Source organism: Notolepis coatsorum (genome assembly GCF_963971535.1).
Source record: "Notolepis coatsorum genome assembly, chromosome: 6".
Taxonomy (NCBI): Eukaryota; Metazoa; Chordata; class Actinopteri; order Aulopiformes; family Paralepididae; genus Notolepis; species Notolepis coatsorum.
This window is the reverse complement of record NC_140170.1, coordinates 148,342,096-148,367,012: the sequence shown is the minus strand read 5'-3', so window position 1 is coordinate 148,367,012 and position 24,917 is coordinate 148,342,096.

Below are 24,917 nucleotides of genomic sequence, written 5' to 3'. Positions count from 1 at the left end.
AGTAGTAGTAGTAGTAGTAGTAGTAGTAGTAGTAGTAGTAGTAGTAGTAGTAGTAGTAGTAGTAGTAGTAGTAGTAGTAGTATTAGTAGTAGTAGTAGTAGTAGTAGTAGTAGTAGTAGTAGTAGTAGTAGTAGTAGTAGTAGTAGTAGTAGTAGTAGTAGTAGTAATAGTAATAGTCGTAGTATAGAGGTAGTGGTAGTGTACAAATGGTGTAGCATTGTAAAGTAGGACCAATCTAGTAGTGGTGGTACTGTAGTAGTAGTAGTAGTGGTTTGATTGATTGATTGAACATTTTATTAACAGATTGCAGAATGGGTACAATACACACAATTGTTAAGGGGATGCAGACCAGAGAAAGACTTTCGTCTTGTTTACATCAGGGTCCCCCTTAACCTTAACCGTCGAAAGAACTTGCCGTCACGCTCTAAGACAAACTCTAACCTTAACCTACTTCGAAAAGTGCCTAAGCTAGAAACAGGCGTCGGCCAATCAGAGAGCGTCTCCGAGAAATGCGGCTTGTTTGTGTAATCACGCATGTGGGCCGGGTCTATTGTTATGACGAACAGGAAGTAAGGTTAGGCCGGCCAATAGGAATGAGCCTGGGGCTATGTGTAGGAGGGGGAGTTCAAGGTAACTGTGAGAACTGGAGTCTGGAGCACAGCCCAATTGCTGAATACACGAGAAGAGAAAGGGAGCGGTTTCAAGGGTGTTTAATTGAATTGAGCAACACAGGAATTGGGGGGTAAAATAGAACGCGGTTAATGTTCTGTCCTGTGGCTGCCACGGCGGCAGTGAGCGAGCAAGCGGTCCTGGTGCTTGTCGGGGGAACTGCTGGGGGGGCAGCGGGTGAATAGGGGTTCCTCTCGGGAACAGGTGACGTCCAGACAGGGACGCTGGAGCTGCTGGGTGGCAGCGGGAGATAGGTGTTCCTCTCGGGAACAGGTGACGTCCAGACAGGGACGCTGGAGCTGCTGGGTGGCAGCAGGGGATAGGTGTTCCTCTCGGGAACAGGTGACGTCCAGACAGGGACGGCGGTCCTTTGGGGCACAGGAGAGAAACGGGTTAGAGTAAGCCAATACACGGAGGGTATCTAGCAGTAGAGCTTGTGGCAGAGACGTCGTACCTGGGCAGTGGTAATTAATACCACAACAGCTTCTGGTCAGCGTCGAGGTGTAGATATAGTCCCCTCATCAGGGGAGGATAGGGTGCAGCTGGGGAGAGTGGTGTGCTTGCCCGTGTGTGAATTAGGGGGATGGAATACAGCTGGGTGAATGAGGGTGAAGGAAGGGGTGACTGAAGAAAGAGAGGATGATGAGGAGTGCGCAGTGGATAGAGAGGGGGATGAAGAGGAGCGCGTGGAGGACGTGAGGGGAAAAGGAGGGGGAGTGAAGTAGGCCCGTGCTGTGATTATGACAGGACCCCCCCCTCGACGGGCGCCTCCCGGCGGCCCAGGCTTGTCAGGGTGAGCCCGATGAAAGTCCTGGACGAGAGTTGGGTCCAGGATCATTGGCCGGGAGATCCAGCTCCGCTCCTCCGGGCCATAGCCCTCCCAGTCGACCAGGTACTGGAAGCCGCGGCCGCGTCGCCGCACGCCCAGCAACTCCCGGACCACGTAGGCCGGGTGGTCGTCTATCACCAGCGGAGGAGGGGGCTCTGGAGCAGGGGGAGACAGGGGACTGGAGACCACCGGATTGAGCTGGGAGACATGGAAGGAAGGGTGAATGCGCATATGGGGGGGGAGCTGGAGCTTGACAACAGAGGGATTAATGAGGGACAGGACCTTGTAGGGCCCCACGAAACGGGGGGTTAGCTTTCGTGAGACGGATTTGAGAGGCAGGTCCCGAGACGAGAGCCATACCATCTGACCTGGTACATAGGCGGGAGCCGGGGTCCGGTGGCGGTCGGCGAAGAGCCGGTTCTGGTCCGCAGTCCGGAGCAGCGCAGCCCTCGTCTCCTCCCAGATCCTCCTGCACCGACGGAGATGGTCCTGCACCGATGGTACGGCGATCTCCTCTTCCTGGGCAGGGAACAGTGGGGGTTGGTAGCCCAAAGATGACTCAAAGGGGGACTGACCTGTGGCCGCCGAAGAGAGGGAATTGTGGGCGTATTCCACCCACGGCAGGAAGGCGCTCCAGCCGGAGGGGTCCCGGGCTGTCACGCAGCGGAGTGCGGATCCCAGGTCCTGGTTGGCCCGCTCCGACTGGCCGTTGGTCTGAGGGTGGAACCCGGAGGAGAGGTTGACCGTGGCTCCCAGAGCCCGACAGAACGCCCTCCAGACCTGGGATATGAACTGAGGGCCTCTGTCGGAGACGATGTCAGCTGGGATCCCATGGAGCCGGAAGACGTGGAGTACCATCAGGTCAGCAGTCTCTGCAGCAGAGGGGAGTTTGGGGAGAGCAACGAAGTGCACAGCCTTTGAGAAACGGTCAACAATGGTGAGGATGGCAGTGTTACCGTGTGAGAGGGGAAGGCCGGTGACGAAGTCCAGGGCGACGTGCGACCAGGGCCGACCGGGGACTGGGAGTGGACGAAGGAGTCCGGCGGGCGGTCGGTGGGAGGCCTTCGCACGAGCACACATGGTGCACGCCAGGACGAAAGCGCGGGTGTCCTCTCTCATGGTGATCCACCAGAAGTGCCTCTTCAGCAGAGATAGTGTCCGGTCGATCCCCGGGTGGCACGCAAACCGGGAAGCGTGAACCCACTCGAGCACCTGGGAGCGGACGAGGTCAGGGACAAAAAGCCGGTTAGGTGGACCGTTACCTGGGTCCGGCTGGGCACGCTGTGCCTCCCTGACGACGGACTGGATCTCCCAGGTGGCGGTGGCCACCAGACAGGAGGTAGAGAGGATGGTGTCGGGGTGTGTGGACCCCTCCTCAGGGACGAACTGCCGGGAGAGGGCGTCTGGCTTGGTGTTCTTGGAACCAGGCCGGTAGGTCAGGGTGAAGTTAAACCTAGCGAAGAACAGCGCCCAGCGAGCCTGGCGAGAGTTCAGGCGCTTGGCCGTTGAGACGTAGGCGAGGTTCTTGTGGTCCGTCCAAACCAGGAAGGGGACCTCCGATCCCTCCAGCCAGTGCCTCCATTCCTCCAGGGCTAGCTTGACCACCAGGGGCTCCAGGTTCCCGATGTCGTAGTTGACCTCGGCTGGGGTTAGGCGGCGTGAGAAAAAGGCGCAGGGGTGCAGCTTCTGGTCGGTGGCAGAGCGCTGGGAAAGAACCGCCCTTACTCCGGTGCAGGAGGCGTCCATCTCCACCACGAACTGGCGGGACGTGTCCGGCTGGAATAGGATGGGAGCGGTGGTGAAGCGCCGGCGCAGCTCGGCGAAGGCGGAGTCCACTGCGTCGGACCAGACGAAGGGCACCGAAGGCGAGGTGATTTGGGTGAGAGGCGCCGCGACCAGGCTGTAGTCCCTGATGAAGCGCCGATAAAAGTTGGCGAATCCCAGGAAGCGTTGGAGCTGTTTAACGTTGGTGGGACGGGGCCAGTCGGACACCGCTCTGATCTTCTCGGGGTCCGCCCGGATCTTGCCGCCCTCTATGATGTAGCCAAGGAAGCCGATGGAGGAGACATGGAACTCACACTTCTCCGCCTTGACAAACAGCTTGTTCTCTAGAAGACGCTGGAGGACCCGGCGGACGTGCTGGACATGCTCCTCCATGGAGCGGGAGAAGATCAGGATGTCATCTAGGTAGACGAATACGGAGCGGTGGAGTACGTCACGGAGAACGTCATTGACGAGGGCCTGGAAGACAGCAGGGGCGTTGGTCAGACCGAAAGGCATTACCTTGTACTCGAAGTGGCCGAGTGGTGTCTTGAAGGCCGTCTTCCACTCGTCTCCTTCCCGCATGCGGACAAGATGGTAGGCGTTCCTGAGGTCCAGTTTTGTGAAGATGGTGGCACCTTGCAGGGGCTCAAAAGCAGAGTCGATTAAAGGTAGGGGGTATTTGTTCTTTACCGTGATGTTGTTGAGACCCCGGTAATCGATACAGGGGCGAAGGGAACGATCCTTCTTGGAAACGAAGAAGAATCCTGCGCCGACAGGAGAAGAAGAGGGGGTGATTATGCCCGAGGCCAGGGATTCGTGAACGTACTTCTCCATTGATTCTCTCTCTGGGCGCGAGAGGTTGAACAGGCGACTAGCGGGGAGTGGCGCCCCGGGGAGTAAATCAATGGCGCAGTCGTATTGGCAGGGGAGGCAGGGAGAGAGCCTGTTGTTTGCTGAAAACTGCCTTCAAATCGTGGTAGGCCGGCGGAATAGCAGACAGATCTATGTTCTCTTTGGGGGGGTACGAACCGGCGCCCTCTAGTGGCGACCGAGCCGACTGTAGACAAGCAACGTGACAGTGGGCGCTCCAGCTGGTCACCAGGCCGGTAGGCCAATTGATAACGGGATTGTGTAACTTGAGCCAAGGCATGCCAAGAACAATGGGATTGTGGGGAGAGTTGGTAACGTGAAACCGAATACTCTCGCTGTGATTCCCGGATAGCAGAAGGCGAAGGGGTACGGTGTGGCGAGTAATCCACGTGAGTAGTTTCCCGTTTAACCCCCGGGCGTTGCGGGGTATCGGCAGGGCGTCAGTAGCGATGTTGTAACGGGAGACTACTCCGGCGTTGATGAGGTTCTCGTCGGCCCCTGAGTCAACCAGAGCAGATAACGGGAGTTTTTGGTTATTCAGACACAGCGTGGCGCGGAATAGCATGTTTGGACCAGAGCTGGGAGCGATATCTAAACTCGAACAGACGCCCAGCGCTACTGTCGAGCCCCGTCGTTTGGGCGAAGCGAGCAAGAGGCAACTGAGTGACCCGTTTGACCGCAGTACAGGCATGCTCCAGTAGCGAGCCTGTGTCGGCGTTCGCTGGGAGGGAGACGTGAGCGGTCGAGATCCATGGGCTCGGAGGACCTATTTTCTTCGGCGCGGGCAGTGCGACGAGGCGGACCGGTTACAGGCGGACGAGTGGTGCTAGCTTTCTCCCGACGACGTTCCCGAAGGCGCAGGTCCAGTTCTCTGGCCAAATGGATTAATGGGGGGCTTGGTGCAGCGGGGGTAGCGGCTGATGAGCCCTGCTGTGACAAGTGTGCCTTGATAAGTTGATACTGTTTTTCTCGCTCAACGGAGTCGAGGGCGAGAGCGGCCAGCTGTGCCGTGACGGCGTCTAGGGAGTGGGCGAGTTGGTCTACCCGGACGGTCTGGCCGTTAATGATACTCACAGACTGCTTCTGAAACTTTTTCCATTCCTCGGTCTCGTGTACAGCTGGTGCTGTCATCTTGGTCGTGGTATTCTGTGAGAACTGGAGTCTGGAGCACAGCCCAATTGCTGAATACACGAGAAGAGAAAGGGAGCGGTTTCAAGGGTGTTTAATTGAATTGAGCAACACAGGGATTGGGGGGGAAAATAGAACGGGGTTAATGTTCTGTCCTGTGGCTGCCATGGCGGCAGTGAGCGAGCAAGCGGTCCTGGTGCTTGTCGGGGGAGCTGCTGGGGGGGCAGCGGTGAATAGGGGTTCCTCTCGGGAACAGGTGACGTCCAGACAGGGACGCTGGAGCTGCTGGGTGGCAGCGGGAGATAGGTGTTCCTCTCGGGAACAGGTGACGTCCAGACAGGGACGCTGGAGCTGCTGGGTCGCAGCGGGGGATAGGTGTTCCTCTCGGGAACAGGTGACGTCCAGACAGGGACGGCGGTCCTTTGGGGCACAGGAGAGAAACGGGTTAGAGTAAGCCAATACACGGAGGGTATCTAGCAGTAGAGCTTGTGGCAGAGACGTCGTACCTGGGCAGTGGTAATTAATACCACAACAGCTTCTGGTCAGCGTCGAGGTGTAGATATAGTCCCCTCATCAGGGGAGGATAGGGTGCAGCTGGGGAGAGTGGTGTGCTTGCCCGTGTGTGAATTAGTGGGATGGAATACAGCTGGGTGAATGAGGGTGAAGGAAGGGGTGACTGAAGAAAGAGAGGATGATGAGGAGTGCGCAGTGGATAGAGAGGGGGATGAAGAGGAGCGTGTGGAGGACGTGAGGGGAAAAGGAGGGGGAGTGAAGTAGGCCCGTGCTGTGATTATGACAGTAACAGGAGGGTTAACGTACGTGATTGTGATGGTAAATAAATGACCAGATCAGTTCACAGTTGTAGTCTCACGTTCTTCCAAGAATACCCGGCATGGTGTCAGAAGTGCTGTGAAACAGATCTACCTCGGAGGTGGAATAAAGAGGCTTCATGAGTGACAGTGAAGAGAAAGAGCAGCCAGGTAGAGTCGGAGGTAGCATCATGGCTAACGTACCTGCGGCTACTTTCAACATCCAACCACCTGAGCCCTTTGATTTTTCCAAGCCGCTCGAGTGGACTAAATGGATCAGGAGATTCGAGAGGTTCCGTCAGGCAAGCAATTTAACTGCAAGCTCTGAAGAAAATCAGGTAAACACGTTGATTTACTGTATGGGAGATGAAGCTGATGATGTTTTGAGAGGCTTGAATCTCAGTGCTACAGACCAGCTGGAATACGGTAAAGTGCGGGATGGCTTTCAGTCTTTCTTTGTTGTGAAAAAGAACATTGTGTATGAACGTGCACGTTTTAACATGCGCAAGCAAGAAGCAAACGAGACTGTGGATGCATTTATTACTTCCCTGTATGGATTAGCAGAGCACTGCAATTATGGGACGTTGCATGATGAGCTAATTAGGGACAGGATCGTAGTGGGACTGGCTAACACACATCTCTCAGAACGCATGCAGATGGAGAAAAATCTAGATCTGGAAAAAGCCATTAACATGGCTAGACAATCAGAAGAGATTAATAAACAGCAACACACACTGAGGAGCGATGCCAGTTGTGTAAGACTCATGGATAGTGTTAGCTCTGTGGACAGAGTGTTTAAAGGCAGGCAGCAGTATGACAAGCCTAGTTTCACCAAAAACAAAAGTAATGGAGCACACAGCAGCCAGAGTAAAAATCAAAACAGCTCACAGTGTTACAAATGTGGGGGCGACCCTAAACACGAGTGCCCTGCAAATGAGGTCAGGTGACATTCCTGTGGGAAAATGGGTTACTACCAGCGTGTGTGCCGTGCTGGTAAGGCTGTGCATGGTATTGAGGAAGAAGAGAAAAGGGGCTATTTTCTTGGCTCTGTGACATCTGAGCAAGAGGCATGGACTGCTGAGATAGGCATAATGGGAAAAAGCATCGTTTTCAAATTGGACACCGGAGCGGATGTTACGGCTGTGTCACAGACAATGTTTAACAGTATATTTTCCCATGCACAGCAGCCTCTTCTCCAGAGAGCAGAGAGACCCTTATTGAGTCCAGGACGGGTTCCGTTGGATGTGTCAGGTTTCGCCAGACTGCAGCTGAGAAAGGGAGCCAAACATACCACGGAGAAAGTCTATGTGGTCAAAAATCTGAGTTCGCCATTGCTCGGGTTGCCAGCCATAGTAGCCCTGGGCCTGCTCATCCGTGTCAACAGTGTGGACAAGGGGACCCTCAAGACGAGCTACCCAAAGCTATGCAGTGGGCTGGGTATGGTACGTAGATCATACCACATTAAGCTTACACCCAATGCTGTGCCGATTTCCTTGAAAACCCCCAGGAGAATTCCACTGCCGTTGGTGGGGAAGGTCAAGGAAGAGCTCCAACGCATGGAAAGTCTGGGCGTTATCAGCCGCGTGAAGGAGCCGACCGCCTGGTGCGCCGGCATGCTGGTCGTACCCAAGAAAGAGACCGAGAAGGTGCGTTTATGTGTGGACTTGACAGGCTTGAACGAGTATGTGTGCCGTGAAAAGTACATTTTACCACATTTTGTCAGTAGAGCAGAATCTCGGGACACTTGCGGGAGCAAAGATATTCAGCAAATTGGATGCCAATATGGGGTTCTGGCAGATTCCACTCACGAAGTACACCACGTTCATTACACCCTTTGGCCGATTCCACTTTAACCGTCTTCCGTTTGGAATCGCCTCAGCACCCGAACACTTCCAATGCATGATGGCGGAGGTCATAGAGGGGCTAGAAGGGGTGGTCTGCCACATTGATGATCTATTAGTGAGGGGGCGGGACCAGGAAGAGCATGATGCTCGACTCCATGCTGTGCTACAAAGAGTGGAAAAAGCTGGCCTCACCCTGAATGTGGACAAATGTGAGTTCTCCAAGAGTGAAATGCTGTTCCTGGGTCACATCATCACATCGGAGGGCATCCGCCCTGACCCGAGGAAGACAGAGGCCATCACAGAGTTGGCGGAGCCTACGAGCGTTACTGAGTTGAGGAGTTTTCTCGGCATGGTCAATCAGCTGGGAAAGTTCATCCCCCAGCTGGCCGAGACTGATAAGCCGCTTCGTGACCTCTTCTCAAAGAGAAATTGTTGGGTCTGGGACGTGGACCAGGCTATGGCGTTTGAAGCGCTGAAGAAGGCACTGTGTTCTGTTCCTGTGCTGGCTATGTATGACCCGAACAGAGACACTAAAGTGTCAGCTGATGCATCATCATATGGATTGGGAGGCGTTCTTCTCCAGAGAGAGGAGGAGGGATGGAAGCCTGTGGCGTATGCATCACGCTCGCTCAATCCAACTGAGCAGCATTACGCGCAGGTAGAGAAGGAGGCGCTAGCCCTCACATGGGTCTGTGAAAGGTTCCGGGATTACCTCATAGGGAAACATTTCTGCCTGGAGACCGACCACAAACCCCTACTCAGTCTACTTGGAGCCCAAGCACTGGATCTGCTGCCGCCAAGAATCCAGCGCTTCAGAATGAGGCTCATGCGCTACTCATACTCCATCGTGCATGTACCAGGAAAGTCACTTTGGTCACTTTTGCTGTCGCGTGCACCTGTGGAGTCACGCATGTCTGCAGGAGATAAAGAGCTGATGGAGAGCACCAACATATACGTGGACTTTGTTCTCGAGAGTCTACCTGTCAGTGCCTCATACATGGAAAACCTGAAAGAACAGCTGAAAGCTGACAGTGTTTGCTCACGTATTATAACACTGTGCACAGAAGGATGGCCAGCGCATGTAAATGAGGAACCGCTGTTGAAAAACTACTGGCCAGAGCGAGATACACTCACAGTGGAAAATGGATTACTGTTGAAAGGAGCACGGCTTGTAATACCAGCAACAATGCAAAATGATGTGCTGGCCAAAATTCATGAGGGACACCAAGGCGTGGTGAAATGTAAAGCGCGCGCTCATCAGTCCGTGTGGTGGCCAGGACTCGGGCAGCAGATAAATAACATGGTACTCAACTGCAGGACATGCATACAAGAGCGCCATAACCACAGAGAGCCACTCATGGTGTCTGAACGCCCTGAAAGACCATGGCAGAAGTTGGGGGCAGATCTGTTTGTCTTGGGAAGCAAGACATACCTGCTCGTTGTCGACTACTTCTCCAGGTATGTTGAGATTGCACTATTATCTCACACCAGGTCCACCGACGTCATCGTTCACCTCAGCTCAATCTTCGCCCGCCATGGCATCCCAGAGGTCCTGATGTCAGATAACGGGCCACAGTTTTCTGGACAGGCCTTTGCGTACTTTGCAGCTACATATGGATTCAGGCATGTCACCAGCAGCCCGAGGTTTCCTCAAAGTAATGGCGAAGCAGAACGCGCAGTCCAGACAGTGAAACATCTGCTGAAAAAGGCTGGAGATCCTTATCTGGCTCTATTCGCCTACAGAGCCACACCTCTCCAGAGTGGTTACAGCCCGGCTCAACTTCTCATGGGCCGACGTCTCCGCACCACTGTGCCGACCATTCCCTCCCAGCTGGTTCCTGCGCTGCCGGACTGCAGTGTGTTCGCTCGGAAGGAGGAGAAGAGAGGCGTGGCGGATGCTGAAAATTACAACAGACGTCACCGTGCCAAAGCTCTCAGTGACTTGTCACCAGGAGAACAAGTATGGGTCACTGACGCTGAAGAGTCTGGGACAGTGCTCCAGAAGCACTCCACTCCAAGGTCATACTTGGTGGATCTACCTCAGGGGATGGTGAGATGTAACCGCCTGCACCTGATACCTCTTCAGACATCTGAACAGGACAGAGGTTCCCCACTACAGCACCAAACGCCAGAGCCAACTCCTGAGCAGGCTGAGCCAAGTCGACACGAATACCCGACAGTGGTGGGGTGGGGGGGGGGGGGTAACTGTACATTGGATTATGGACGAAACCTTACTTGGTCCCAAGAAGAGGGTCTTGTGTATTATTGGGTTTAATAGGACATTTATTGTACATTGGAGGGGGTTGTGTTAGGACATTTACAGGGCCAGTTTCGAATTGCAGTCTCTCATAGGTGCTCTTTGAGAGTGGTTTTGAAAGTGGGTAGTGATTCACATTCCTTTACAGCTGTGGGTAGGGCGTTCCACATTGATGCGGCTTAATTGCGAAACGTGTTTAGTCCCTTGTTTGAGCCGAATCTGGGTTTAACATGATTTGTGAAGCTCCCTCTGGTGTTGTGGTTGTGGTATTCACTGACCTTTGGGAAGTAGTTTGACATGTACATGGGTACCTTAGTTGTGTAGTGTATCTTGTAGACCAGGCCCATTGCAAGTTGCTGTCGTCTACTCTAAGCCATCCTAGGTTGTCAAAGTGGGCAGGGGTGAGGTGGGTTCTAGGAGTAAGGTCAAGCAGTAGTCTGACCAGTTTGTTTTGTGAATTTTGTTTTTAGCGCATTTGAGGTGCTTTGGTTCGTAATACCCTTGAATGAGTGCTCCTGCCAGAGTCTTCAGTGTATTCTTGTTTACCAGAGAGGAGATCCGGTACAAGAATCTAGTTCGTTGGTCAACTCAGTAGATCATCCTCCATGTGTGTGTGGTTTTACAAAGTCTACACAATGTGAGATTGTGGTCTGGAACACAGCCCAATTGCTGAATACACAGGAGAGGAGATAGGAGCGTTTTCAAGGGTCGTACCTGGGTAGTGGTAATTAATACCACGACGGCTTCTGGTCAGCGTCGAGGAGTAGAAGTAGGTGAGGTGCCTGACCGCGTGTGAATTAGGGGGATGGAGTGCAGCTGGGCTAGGTGGCGTGAAGTTAAGTGATGCTGGACGTATAAGGGTAAATGGAGGGGTGGATGGAGAAGGAGAGGATGAGGAGGAGTGTGTAGTGGATGGAGAGGGGGATGAAGAGGAGCGTGTGGAGAACGTGAGGGGAAAAGGAGGGGGAGTGAAGTATGCCCGTGCTGTGATTATGACACACAATGGGAAAGCATTAAACCAATCATTTGTCTAAACCTTGTAACTCTATTTGCCCTCAAATCTGTGTTCGTTTTTTTCATCTGCTGAAAAGTTGGGTTTTTGGAGTTATGAGGTTTTGTCCCGCCAGCAGCGGTATGTAATTTCATCTTTCATTTTTTCCTGTAACTGAGAAGCCGTCGGTCTTGCTGAGTTTGTTATTTGAACCGAAGAGAATGGACTCTGTTTTACCCAGGTGTAATGATAGTTTATTATCAGCGAGCCAGGTGCAGATTTTGCCTAGTTCAGAGCTGGGTTTTTTTTCAACCTGTAACTTGTTCTTGTCAGAGACCAGCAGGGCTGAGTCGTCCACGAACAGGAACAAGTTGCAGTCACAAGCTGACGACATGTAATTTGCATAAATTAGGAACAGTAGCGGTCCGGTATGCTTCCTTGTGGAACACCACAGCTCACTGGGAGGAGGGGGGATAGGGTACCGTTTACCTCCACCATCTGTTCTCTCCCCTCCAGGTAGGATTGCATCCAGCTCACCAATTGCTTTTATCTTGTCAATCAGAATGGAGTGATTGACAGTGTCGAAGGCCTTTTGTAGGTCCAGCATGACCATGCCGCAGTATTTGCCCGCGTCCACCTCTTGTTTGATGTGGTCGTTCAAATAGAAAAGGTGTCAGTGGAGTGGGATGTTTTGAAGCCAGATTGGAATTCGTAGATTAGATTTTTTCGACCTGTTCGTATACTATTTTGTCCATGACTTTCGAGATGGAGGTAAGAATAGAAACAGGCCGGGAGTTGCCTGGGTCTAATTAGCTGCCCTTTTGTGCAGGGGTGTTACTCTCGCAATTTTTAAGTCTTTGGGTACGTGTCCCTGTTTTATGGAGAAGTTTATTATGTGTGTGATGACTGGGGTGATGGCGGCTGCTGAGTCTCTGAGGAATTTGGAGGGGATATTGTCATGGTCAGTGGCCTTGTTAGGTTGGAGGGCGCTCAGTTTTTTGAGTACCTCAGCTGTTGTTACCATTTCTAGTTTGAAATCGTCTTTACGGACCCCTAGGTTATTGTAGTAGGCTATGATGTGTTCTACCCCAAAATTCCCTGAGTGGGAGGGTAGTTTTTTTACCAGTGTTGTGGCTATGTTTGTGAAGAAAATGTTTAAGTAATTGGCTACATCCAGCTTGTCCAGTGTTGTCCGTCTTTATGTTTATGGTTTTAAGTTTTTTACTGCAGCCTAGTTGATTATTGAGTTCCAAAGTTCAAGTGGTTTATTTTTGTTTTCCTCAATTTTGTCATTAGATGAAATTCTTTTTTGCAGTTTTGATCATGGAGTTTACGTCATTCCTTAGTCTGAGTTCAGTCACGTGGGCTTGGAGTTCACGGCTCGAGCTTCTGGTAAGCTTTGACTGACTTTTATGAAACTTTTTTGTCTCTGGTTTTCATAGCGGTCAATATTTCGGAGTGCATCCACGGCTCAGTGCGATTTTTTACACTGGTGGTTCTTAGGGGGGCCATGTCAATAGTAGTAGTAGTAGTAGTAGTAGTAGTAGTAGTAGTAGTAGTAGTAGTAGTAGTAGTAGTAGTAGTAGTAGTAGTAGTAGTAGTAGTAGTAACTAGTAGTAGTAGTAGTTAGTAGTAGTAGTAGTAGTAGTAGTAGTAGTAGTAGTAGTAGTAGTAGTAGTAGTAGTAGTAGTAGTAGTAGTAGTAGTAGTAGTAGTAGTAGTAGTGGTAGTAGTAGTGGTAGTAGTAGTAGTAGTAGTAGTAGTAGTAGTAGTAGTAGTAGTAGTAGTAGTAGTAGTAGTAGTAGTAGTAGTAGTAGTAGTAGTAGTAGTAGTAGTAGTAGCAGGGCCGCCTCAGGGGGTGTGCGAGCAGTGCGGTCGCACAGGGCCTCGCGGGAAGGGGGGCCTCGCAAAATAAAAAATAAAAAAAAATAAAAACAAAATATTTTTTATTTATTATTTTTTTTATTTATTTTTTTATTTTTGCGAGGCCCCCCTTCCCGCGAGGCCCTTTTTCATCACAGACCTAAAATCTAGTTTTGCTTATATGCTTATATATTTCACATTAGACACGTTTGTAGAATGTGTCTGACTTGTTCCTGGGTCTGCAGTGACATACTATTGGTTTCAACGAAGGGAGCTCTGGTGCTCTGCAGCAGACATACTATTGGTTTCAACGAAGGGAGCGGAGTGGTTACTTACATGATCATCATGTGTAGTACGCCGGCGTGAGTCAGCTGCGTTTGACTATTTCGCGCGTGCAGCTTTTGACTATTATGCTTAGTTATGCCAGCCAACTCGAAGAGGTCGGTCATTATCAGTCGGTCGGTCACCAAGGAACGTTGACGAAAGGCGGGACAAATGGCCGGAGCCTTGTCATGATGCAGTCGGGATATAGCCATGATGATGTCGGCTAGTAGCTAGCTTAGCTAAAGGCTATCTAGCGTTAGCTAACCTAGAGACATGCAGCCAAGATGAAGAGGATGGTCGTTTGGCAGATGAACTTCGTCAACTCCACGCGGTTGTCTCCATCCTCTTGGACGTTTGGTGAGTTTTTAACCTATTCTATTAACTCTATTCTATTCCCGCCGTGGACATCGCTCTCTCTCTCTCTCTCTGGAGCTAAACTGGCCGACTAGCTGTTGTAGTACTACTAGTAGATAACGGTGTGTGCCTGGTGTCAGCACCTGTATGTAGCCGCATAGCTTGCTTCTGCGTTAGCTAATGGTTAGCGATAGCCTGGTTGAGCTAACTGTTAGCCAGTTAGCTGTTTAGCTTCGACGTTAGCTGCCGGCTGCTCTCGGCAGGGAACGTTCGTTTGATGCTATCAGTTAGCCTTGAGTTAGCTGTTAGCTTGTGCTACGACCATTGACATTAGCCGTGAGAATAGCAGGGGGTTCTGGCACTCTGACTACGACATCATCTTTGACAGAAGATGTAGTCGGGCCTGCACCATGACAAGGCTCTGGCCATAGCTTATTTTTGTCCCGGCAGCGAGAGGCCTTTCGTCAACGTGGAGACCTGTGTTGCGGCCTTTCGCCCTGCGTTCCTTGGTGCAGGTAAGATTAATGAAAATGTCATGACATTACCCCACTCTTCCTTCCTTCCCCTCCCGAATGTTTTGTTAATAACGATGTTTTTTTCCAGGCAAAACATATGTTACTTCACAACATTTGGAGATACGACATGTGCTGTGTGTGAATTCATTTGTTCGTTTGTGTAGCTTGGGTAGCGTTGGGCCGTTGGCCAAAGCTGTGTGTGGCCTGGTGTCAGTAGCCTACCTGGCTAGCCTTTAGCTGTCGGCCATTGGCTCCTTGCTGCTTTGTTTTCTCTTGGTATAGACCCTCTTCTCTTTGGATTTAAGTGTTGATCTTTGTCCTTTTGGATCTATGTATATTCATGTTGCCTTTGTGAAGTTATCTTTTCCTTCTGTTTTGTTCTTTCATTAAAAGTTGAATATCCTTTAGGGGGTCATCTTTGCTTATCTCTCTCATACATGCTCTCTCTCTAACACACATGCTCTCTCTCTCTCTCTCTCTTTCTAACACACACAGTCTGCCTATGGCGGCCTTTCTCGATGGCTAGTGTTACAAAGGGTCAGATTAAACCGAATATATATATTTATTACTTGAGATATATTGTATAATATTTGTATATCGTCTGATATCCCTTGTATATTCTTTGTACATATACACGGAATATCCCTTTACCTAGGTACAGGCCAGACCATAATATTCGTTCTCCTATTGGACAGCGACCCCCTAGGCGCCACGGCCATACCCCCAATGTCTAGTTCAAAGTCACCGCTAAGACATGTCTCAACATGCCCAGGTTTGCGCAGTAATACGAGACAGAAATGAGGTTGGCACTAGATTATTCATCTTACGTATAAATACGTTGCAGGTGGATACAGCAGTTAGTTACCCCAACAAGTTGAAGCCTTCACCACGATACAACGTGCCGTGAAGTGGGCCCGTTTTTGCCCCTAAATAGAGCCTTGAGACCGCGTGCAAATTGATAGCTAAAGTGTCAGAGTTTAACGCTGTATCGTCGAGTTCGACTTATTCTATTATAAAGTAATAGTCTATTATGTATAGTGTATCGTGCGGCTACCGTTCTACAGTGACCAGCATTACCACCGTTTCGTCGTACCGAGCTAGTGTGCTTATCCAGGCTGGGCGGCCTAACCTTGTGCCGCCATCCGAGGAGCCCTAGACGAGAACCGTGTGGATATGTACACTGGATAACCTACACCGACGAATGCAGAGCCCTTTTCGGCTGGATTATATTGCTTTGGTCCTGTGGCTGCTGGAGCAGAGAACCGTCTACCCCCACTACCGTGTGGGATCTACCCTGTGAGGAGCCCCGTCGAGCCCGCCTCTAGGACTCAGAGGCTGGCTAGCTTTCATCCATGCTGCAGTGCATACCGGAGTATAGCTGTTGATTTGTCTAAGGACCAAGGGATTATTGCACCGTCTCCTGTACCTGGAGTCTCTTTATTCCTCGTTGATCCAGACTTTTGCTCCCGACAATTCCTCTCCCCTGCTGGCTTACAACCGGAGGGAACCCCCTTAGTATCTCCAGCTGACCTACCAGTGTGCCTTATATAATTCTTATGCTACAGGTGGTATTAATTATTCCCATCGTAATATGCTCATGGACTTACGCTCTTGACCTATTTATGCACATTCTTCGCCATACAAGCGCGACCCTAATTCTCAATACTGTAATCTGATATTGCTGCTCTTCTAATAAATATTCCAAACAGGACTTTCTTTGTTAAGCCGTGTTATTGTGTGGGTGTTCATCATATATACCTGTGTACTGTATGGCCAGTAATTAAAGTACATAACTCAGTAGTGGTTTAATGATACCATACTCTCAATACAGTCAGGGAATTGTACCCCTCAGTTACAGCTAGGCTGTGCTCGCTGAGTCTGTACCTAGTCAAGGATCTTCAGTCACAGTGCTCAGGTATTCTGCCACTGTGTACTCTCTGTTTAGGGCCAAATAGCATTTCAATTTCTTTCCAATGTGTCTCTCTCTGTACACTGTATATTGACTGTAGAACGGGAGCTCTCTCTCGCTCTCTCTCTTGCTATATGTTGACTGTATCATGCCCAGCCTCGGGCAGCGCTATTATTTACGAATATGTTGACTGTATGAAAAAAAAGAAAAAAAAAATTATATGATTTATTTATGGGGGGGGGGGGGCTCGCGTTTAAATCTCGCACAGGGCCTCGCATTTCTCCCAGGCGGCCCTGAGTAGTAGTAGTGGTAGTAGTAGTGGTAGTAGTAGTAGTAGTAGTAGTAGTAGTAGTAGTAGTAGTAGTAGTAGTAGTAGTAGTAGCAGTAATAGTAGTAGTAGTAGTATTAATGGTAGTAGTAGTAGTAGTAGTAATAGTAGTAGTAGTAGTAGTAGTAGTAGTAGTAGTAGTAGTAGTAGTAGTAGTAGTAGTAGTAGTAGCAGTAATAGTAGTAGTAGTAGTATTAATGGTAGTAGTAGTAGTAGTAGTAATAGTAGTAGTAGTAGTAGTAGTAGTAGTAGTAGTAGTAGTAGTAGTAGTAGTAGTAGTAGTAGTAGTAGTAGTAGTAGTAGTAGTAGTAGTAGTAGTAGTAGTAGTAGTAGTAGTAATAGTAACTAGTTACTGGAGCGTAACAGTAAGAAGCATTTTGTATGAAAGTATTCTGTACTTCTGTATGACAACTATTAAAGAACTTGAACTTGAACTAGTAGTAGTAGTAGTAGTAGTAGTAGTAGTAGTAGTAGTAGTAGTAGTAGTAGTAGTAGTAGTAGTAGTAGTAGTAATAGTAGTAGTAGTTGACACAGTCTAGATTGAGCGTGCTGCCTACTAACTGTTGACACAGTCTTGATTGAGTGTGCTGCGTACAGTCAGGGGCGTAGCTGTAGTTTCTGGGCCCCATGAAAGAATGTATTTGTAGGCCCCCAGGGAAAGTGAGCGCACGTAAGCGTGCGAAAGACATTTTTTTTTTTTCATTTATTTATTGATGAAACCGCATAATATGGTTTTTACCTATACATTCGGATCAGCAGTTCAGCACCTGCACTGTTGGTGGGTGAGCCTAGTAAAGGATGTCACATTGCGTTCATCTTCAATGAATGGACCAATGCAATAGTCTACCAAAGCCCCCCCTCTCTCTATATATATCTCTCACACACACACACACACACACACACACACACACACACACACACACACACACACACACACACACACACACACACACACACACACACACACACACACACACACACACACACACACACGCACACACACGCACACACACACACACTCCTGTCTGCAACAGCGGGGGAGTCAGAGAGAGAAGCAGCGCTGTTTTAAGTGAGCATGGTCTATGATTCTAAGGCCCCCCAGTGCTGGGCCCTTGGAATCATCCTAAACTCCCCCCCCCCCAGCTACGCCCCTGCGTACAGTACTGGGTACTCTACTCTATGTGTACGGTCGACATAGAGAAAGCTGTGAAGACCGAGTGCCGTCTCCACTCCTCCGCTGTGAGAGAATTTACCATACGATAATTAAATCTCTCAGCGGATGGATGCAACACAATGAATGTGTGATCATGCAAATAATTGCCTCTCCACTCATGCTCAGACAGATTGGTCGGCAGGCCAGGCACGTCCGTATCTTATCTCCGTGAATACAAGCAAGTCTTCACATTCGCTGAGAGTGATGTTGTACATTCAAGCTCATTATTGTCAGAATTGATGTTCAGGGGAGGGCGAAACACAACAACTGAATTTGAATATGGAAAGCTGGTTCTTGTAAAAATATGTCAGAGAGTTAATTGCGGATGTAGAGGTTATAACCCTACCTGAACTCTGTTGAGTCACCTTTTAAATGAGTGAAATAGAGTTCACCAACCTTTTTAAGTCAATAGAAACCTTTATGGTTGGAATCCATGGTATAGATTAAGGCTAATAGCATAGAATGATTTAACTAATAGTCAAATGACTTTATCGACTAATTGATTCATTGATTTAATTGACAAATCTTAAAAATCCATTTCCCACGTGCACTCATGCAGAGGGACCTCTTACCAGAGATAGGTGTAGTTTTATATAGGGATGCTACCAAAATAAATTGCAGGGTGAAAACTGTAGCTTTAGTTATAATTCACAACATTGTGGGCCTTACTAATAAAAGTATTTTATAAAACACTTTTATTTGTAGTATATTATACAACGGCATGCAAATTTCTCGATTCTGATTGGCCATTTACACGTCTTTATTGGCAACAATCCACGGTCCTGGGCTCAGGACCCGCCCACAACCGAATCACATAATCACTCCGCCGGCTCACTCCGGGAGAATGTTGATAGCGCCAGAATGTTGATAGCGCCATAAGCCCATAACGACTAAATATGAAGCGATTCTGTCAAGGGGAATGTGTTAGTCCTTTAAACAATGTTGGATGATGTAATTGATGGGTCTTGAGTCAATCTAGAACAAAAGAAAAATCGCGGATTGATTGATAGATTAATTGATTGATTTAAATTTCTACTTCCTTCCCACTGACTGCAGCGTTCACTCTCACACTGTCCGACGCTGGCGTACCCACAAACACACACACACACACACACACACACACACACACACACACACACACACACACACACACACACACACACGCACACACACGCACACACACACACACTCCTGTCTGCAACAGCGGGGGAGTCAGAGAGAGAAGCAGCGCTGTTTTAAGTGAGCATGGTCTATTGAATTGATTGATTGGTTGATTGCTAATTTTATTACTGTACCCCTGGTTTCCAACTGGTTAAGTTTAGGCTAAAAGAAATAAATAAAAAAATAGGGCGAAGAAAACGTTTTTTTTCCTATAGGGCAAAGAAAACCTTTTAATTTGTTTTACCTACTTTATATAGAAGCATCTAAGAATGAAGTTCTATGGAAAGTAGGTCTGCATTCCCTTAACAATTGTGTGTATTGAGCCGTACTGTATTGTACCCATTCTGCATCTGGTAATAAAATTTTCAATCAATCATTCCAATAATACACAGTTGGGTGTGTTAGTTGGTTGGATGCACTTCAAGCTGCTTCCACACGAGGCAACTTCTCTCAATCATTCCAATAATACACAGTTGGATGTGTTAGTTTGGTTGGATGCACTTCAAGCTGCTTCCACATGGAGGCAACTTGTCTTTTTTGTAGTTGTGGGAACTACTTTTTCTGGCGGATGGTTTTTTCAATAAATCTTCGATTAATGTGTGTTTATTGTATAGAAATAAGGTTGGATGAATCTGGCAGTTGTATAAAAGCTTTACACCACGTGCAGTCGTGATTTGTGACCAATAAACCATGCCTAGGGGGGTCTAACCACCCTCGGCTGCGCCTCGGGCCTAACGACCACCCCTAGGCATGGTTTATTGGTCACAAACCACTCCTGCGTGTGATGTAATGCTTAAATATTTAACTCTTTCACTACCACACTACAAAGGGTTAACCATCTGTAGTGTGGTAGTCAAAAGTGAACCTTCTGTAGTGGGTAGTGAAAGTGTTAACCCTTTGTAGTGTGGTAGTGAAAGGTTAACGTTATTTAGTGTGGTAGTGAAAGCGTTCATTTCTGAAATCTTTTTTATTTTCGTAAGGTTTTTTGGACCCAATTTGCTATCAATTTGTATGCAGCAAGTGCACATGTAGGCCAAATGCATCCGTTCAGGAGGTTCATTAAACCTTTGTAGCTCAAGAAACTGTATTTACGCTCACATTAACACTTTGAGTGCCAACGACGAGAATTCTCGTTATTTCATGCCAACCGTTCAGTGCCAACAACGAGAAATCTCGTTATTAATCGCAATTTTTTTTATTAGCGATTTCCATGAATTTTTCATCAATCTAGCCTCACGTTACCACTGGGACTCTCTCTGAGCTCGAACAGGGAAAATACCGCCCCCTATCGTCTCCCGGATGGTAATGCACCCTTTGGATTGGACTGAATGAAAACGCATGGGGAAAAGAAAATCCGGAATCCACATTTTACTTGTCAGGCATGTAATCCGAGCCGATTGCAGTCTTCATGGTTTTTCAGAACAGCGTGGAATATGTGTTTCGAGCACCCAGCGTTGGATCAATAAACGCGATCGATATTTGGAATGGCGATCAGGAATTGGAATAATCTTTTTGGAGAACATCTGATCTGAGGTAAGGGATCTATTTTACCAGTCTTGGTGTAATCAGAGCTTTTTTCACAGATATATCAACGTGGGCCCTATATGTGTATGTGTGTGTGTGTGTGTGATGATCAGGAACAAAGATAATCGATTTTTCAGCCCGCTTCTCTAGCGTGCATAAGTACACATATACTATCGATAATCTAGCGTTTATTTGAAAATTATTCATAAATAGGCCGAAAGATTACAATGTTTTTTGTGTATTCCAGTAAAGGGCGATTTTTCTTTCTGGACATTTCCAAAAACGAGCGTTTTCCAAAATTGTATAAAACGGAAATGTACTGATGAAAAAACAATCGACAATGTTGACTGCAAGCAAGTCATTGATAAGCGACGGGCGTATTAGACACATAGCCATAATTTAAGATATAGTTTATGCGTTCGCAAATGTGCTCGCCCTCTCATTGAATAGAGCTCTGGCACTCAAGCGCTAAATTGTGCGCCCCGTGCTGGCACTCAAACTGTTAATGCAAAAGCAATATTAAATGTCCCAACCAAAGCTCAAATCAATCTACGCCCCTGCAGAGATATATACATGTTTTTATACATGTTTAATTTTTCGATGGTATTTATATGTTCATATGGTGATCATTGGCATTGCTGTGATCGTGGACTATTGTTAGTTGACCTCTGATTGTATCACTGCATCATTTGGAGCTCACTCCTCTCTGGCCTACAGGCCTCCAGGCATCACACTCGGAGAGTGTGTAGGCGACTACATGATGGGGTTTGAGCCTGTGAATGATGCATGTACATGTTTGCATCCCAGAACAGCACTACTCCTTCCCAGGGGTGGGAGGGTGGGGGTTTGGGAGGAGAGAGAAGGGGGGGGGGGTAGAGAGGGTAATAGAATTGGACCCACGGGATAACATGGGTGTTATTTCTGTCTCTTTCAATTAAATGGTTTCTGGAGCCGTCCGAAAGTCGGACTAGTCCATGTTTGGTAACGGGAGTAGCGCCTGCAGGGGAAGGGGGTGGTAGGGAGATGGGTAATAGCCAGGAGAGTGGATTTAAAGGAGTCTACCGAAAATCAATAAGGGTAGAGCCGAGAACCCCATCTCATCAAGACTCCAGCCCTGAGGCTAATTAAAAAGAAGAGGTCGGAAATCAATAGGAATAATCTCTCATATTTGCCTCTTCAACGCGTGCTCCTTGACACCTGCAGTGTGTAACAGAGCGCTTGCTGTGTGCCCTCACAAAATAGGTTGTGCGTGGTCGCTTACCCAAATAAATCATGGGATTTTTTTGGTCACTACGATGATAATTATGTAATTACCATTATATTGCCATCAGTATCATGGTTTAATTGGGCCTTTATCATGGGATTTTAAGTACAAAAGTGGTACCAATGGCGATACATACCTTTTACCATGGCAGTATCATGGTACATTATTCACACATTGGCCGGTTCTATGATGAAATACAAAATTACCATCAAAGTATTATTATAATAAGGGTGAGACACCTGTTCCCTCTCAAAGGATATGTGGTTATGATTAGACTGTGGGGCATATGTGGTCAAGTCAAGTCAAGTCAAGAGTTTTAATTGTCACGGCATACAGGTATACAATGAAATGCGGCTGGTCTTGCCCGCGACGATGTGCAATACAGTGGTACAACATATAATAGAATCCAATAAAATACAGTGGTACAACATATTAATAGAATCCAATAAAACAGTGCAATAAACAGGTACATGGTGTGCCATCTCGGTATCTGTACATTAGTATTTACAGAGCATATAGGACATGCTAGGTAGCTTTAGTAGTGCAATACACTGTTCCTGATGCTATACTACTTTAAGTGGCCTTTCCTCTGGCCATAAGTGTGCGTGTGTGCGGCATGAGTGTTAAAGTGGCTGCTAGTGTGTGAGCGTGCTCAGCGTGCGTGTCGTGTATGTGCTTGTGTGTGGATAGTTCAGTTTCTGTGTCTCTCAATGTTCATTGTTCAAGGCTCTGATGGCCTGGGGGAAGAAGCTTAGCCTAAGCCTCTCCGTCCTAGTAGCTGGAGTTCGCAGGCGTCTGCCTGACCTCAGCAGCTGGAACAGGCTGTTATTGGGGTGGTGGGGGTCTTTCATTATCCTGCAGGCTCTGGATTTGCACCTCTTGTTGTATAGAGCCTGCAGGGGAGGTAGCGCAATACCCGTGGTACCACTCTCTGTAGGGCCTTCTTGTCCTGTGCCGTGCTGTTCCCATACCAGGCAGTGATGTTTCCGGTCAAGATGCTCTCTACAGCTCCTGAGTAGAAGGACTGGAGTATCTTCCCCGATACTCTGAACTTCCTTAACTGTCTCAGGTGGTAGAGGCGCTGCTTCGCTTTCTTTACTACTGTGCCTATGTGTGTTGACCATGTCAGGTCCTCTGAGATGTGGACCCCCAGGTACTTGAAGCTGCTCACCCTGTCCACGGTAGCCCCGTTAATCGTCAGTGGTGTGTGTGTCTCCTGCTGTCCTCTCCTATAATCCACGATCAGCTCCTTGGTTTTACCAATGTTCAGGAGCAGGCTGTTGTCCTGGCACCAACGTTCCAGTACCTCAACCTCCTCTCGGTAGGCCTTCTCGTCGTTGTCCGAGATCAGCCCCACCACCACTGTGTCGTCGGCGAACTTCACAATGGAGTTGGAGCTGAACTTGGCCGCACAGTCGTGTGTGTAGAGTGAGTACAGCAGGGGGCTTAGAACACAGCCCTGGGGGGACCCGATGCTCAGGGTGATGGTGTTGGAGGTCTGACCCCCCACCCTGACCGCCTGGGGTCTTTCACTCAGAAAGTCCAGTACCCAGGCGCTCAGGGCGGAGCTCAGGCCTAGCTCGATCAGCTTGTCCACCAGTCTGGTGGGGACTATGGTGTTGAACGCTGAGCTGTAGTCAATGAACAACAGTCTCACATAGCCCCCCTTCTGACGGTCAAGGTGGGAGAGAGTGCTGTGCAGTACCTGGGAGACCGCGTCATCAGTGGACCTGTTTGTCCTGTATGCAAATTGCATAGGGTCCATATCACTGGGGAGAGAGGCACAAATGTGGTCCTTGACCAGCCTCTCGAAACATTTCATGACCACAGAGGTGAGTGCCACCGGTCTGTAATCATTTGGACATGTTGGGGAGGGTTTCTTCTAGGGATGTCCCGATCACGTTTTTCTGCTCCCGATCCGATCCCGATCATGTGATTTTGAGTATCTACCGATACCGATATTTCCCGATCCGATCAAAATTATTTTTTTTATTTTTTTTATTCAACAAACATGACCATGTTCACGTCTTAAACTCATACTGAGGCCTTAGTTTTGGTTTTAAATTGCATATCATCATTCATTTATTTATTGTCACACAGAGCAGAAGAATTTTGCCAAAACAAACCAATAGTATCCAGCTGCAGAACAGCAGACCAGCCACACTCTCAGACCCAAACGCATTTCCTTTGATTTAATTATACATCAAATGATTTATGAAGTTAACTTTTCACCTGGATAACGTCAACATTCAGGGTGAATGTAATGTGAGAAATTGGGATAAAAAAAATTTAAATAAAAATTATTTGGGTCTGAGATTGTGGCTGGTCTGCCGTTCTGCAGCTGGATACTATTGGTTTGTTTTGGCAAAATTCTTCTGCTCTGTGACAATAAATAAATGAATGATGATATGCAATTTAAAACCAAAACTAAGGCCTCAGTATGAGTTTAAGACGTGAACATGGTCATGTTTGTTGAATAAAAAAAAAAAAAAGTAAAAAAAAAAAAAAAAAAAAAAACGTTTTTTTTTTTTTTTTTTTTTGCCGATCCCGATCTTCGAAAAATCACGTGATCGGCCCCGATCCCGATCACGTGATCGGATCGGGACATCCCTAGTTTCTTCGGTACAGGGATGATGGTAGACATCTTGAATCAGACAGGGACTACTGACTCCGCCAGGGATTGATTAAATATGGCGGTGAACACCGGGGCAAGCTGGTTTGCACAGGACTTAAGTATGCGTCCTGTTATACCATCTGGGCCTGCAGCCTTCCTGGTGTTCACCTGCATAAATGCTCTTCTCACACTGTGTTCCGACAACGAGAGAGCGCCCCCGCCCCCCCGCGGTTGCCCCCCCCCCTCCACAACAGCCGGTGCGCCAGTGACGTCACTAGCCACTAGTGGTTAGGATTAGACTGTGGGACATAGGTGGTTAGGATTAGACTGTGGGACATATGTGGTTATGGTTAGACTGTGGGACATATAATAATGCAGGACTTAACTCAGAAGTCTTTATTCGGCATGCAACGACATGCAGTGATGGGCGGCATACACACACAGGAACACACACACACATGCACTGTTTTTTTAGGGTCGCCGATGTGATTGAGCTCTGCGCTTGACCTATCCCATCGTCCTTCCACCCAAGGGCAGCCGGGAGCAGACAGGGCATCGGCGAGGTATCGCGCCCGGGGACCAATCCAAGTGCTCCTGCCCGTCTTCGTCAGGGACGCGACAGCGTCAGCAATCTGTTGTGCATGTTTTTCCATTGGGTTTATCTTATCAGGGGGGGAACCCTTGCGAG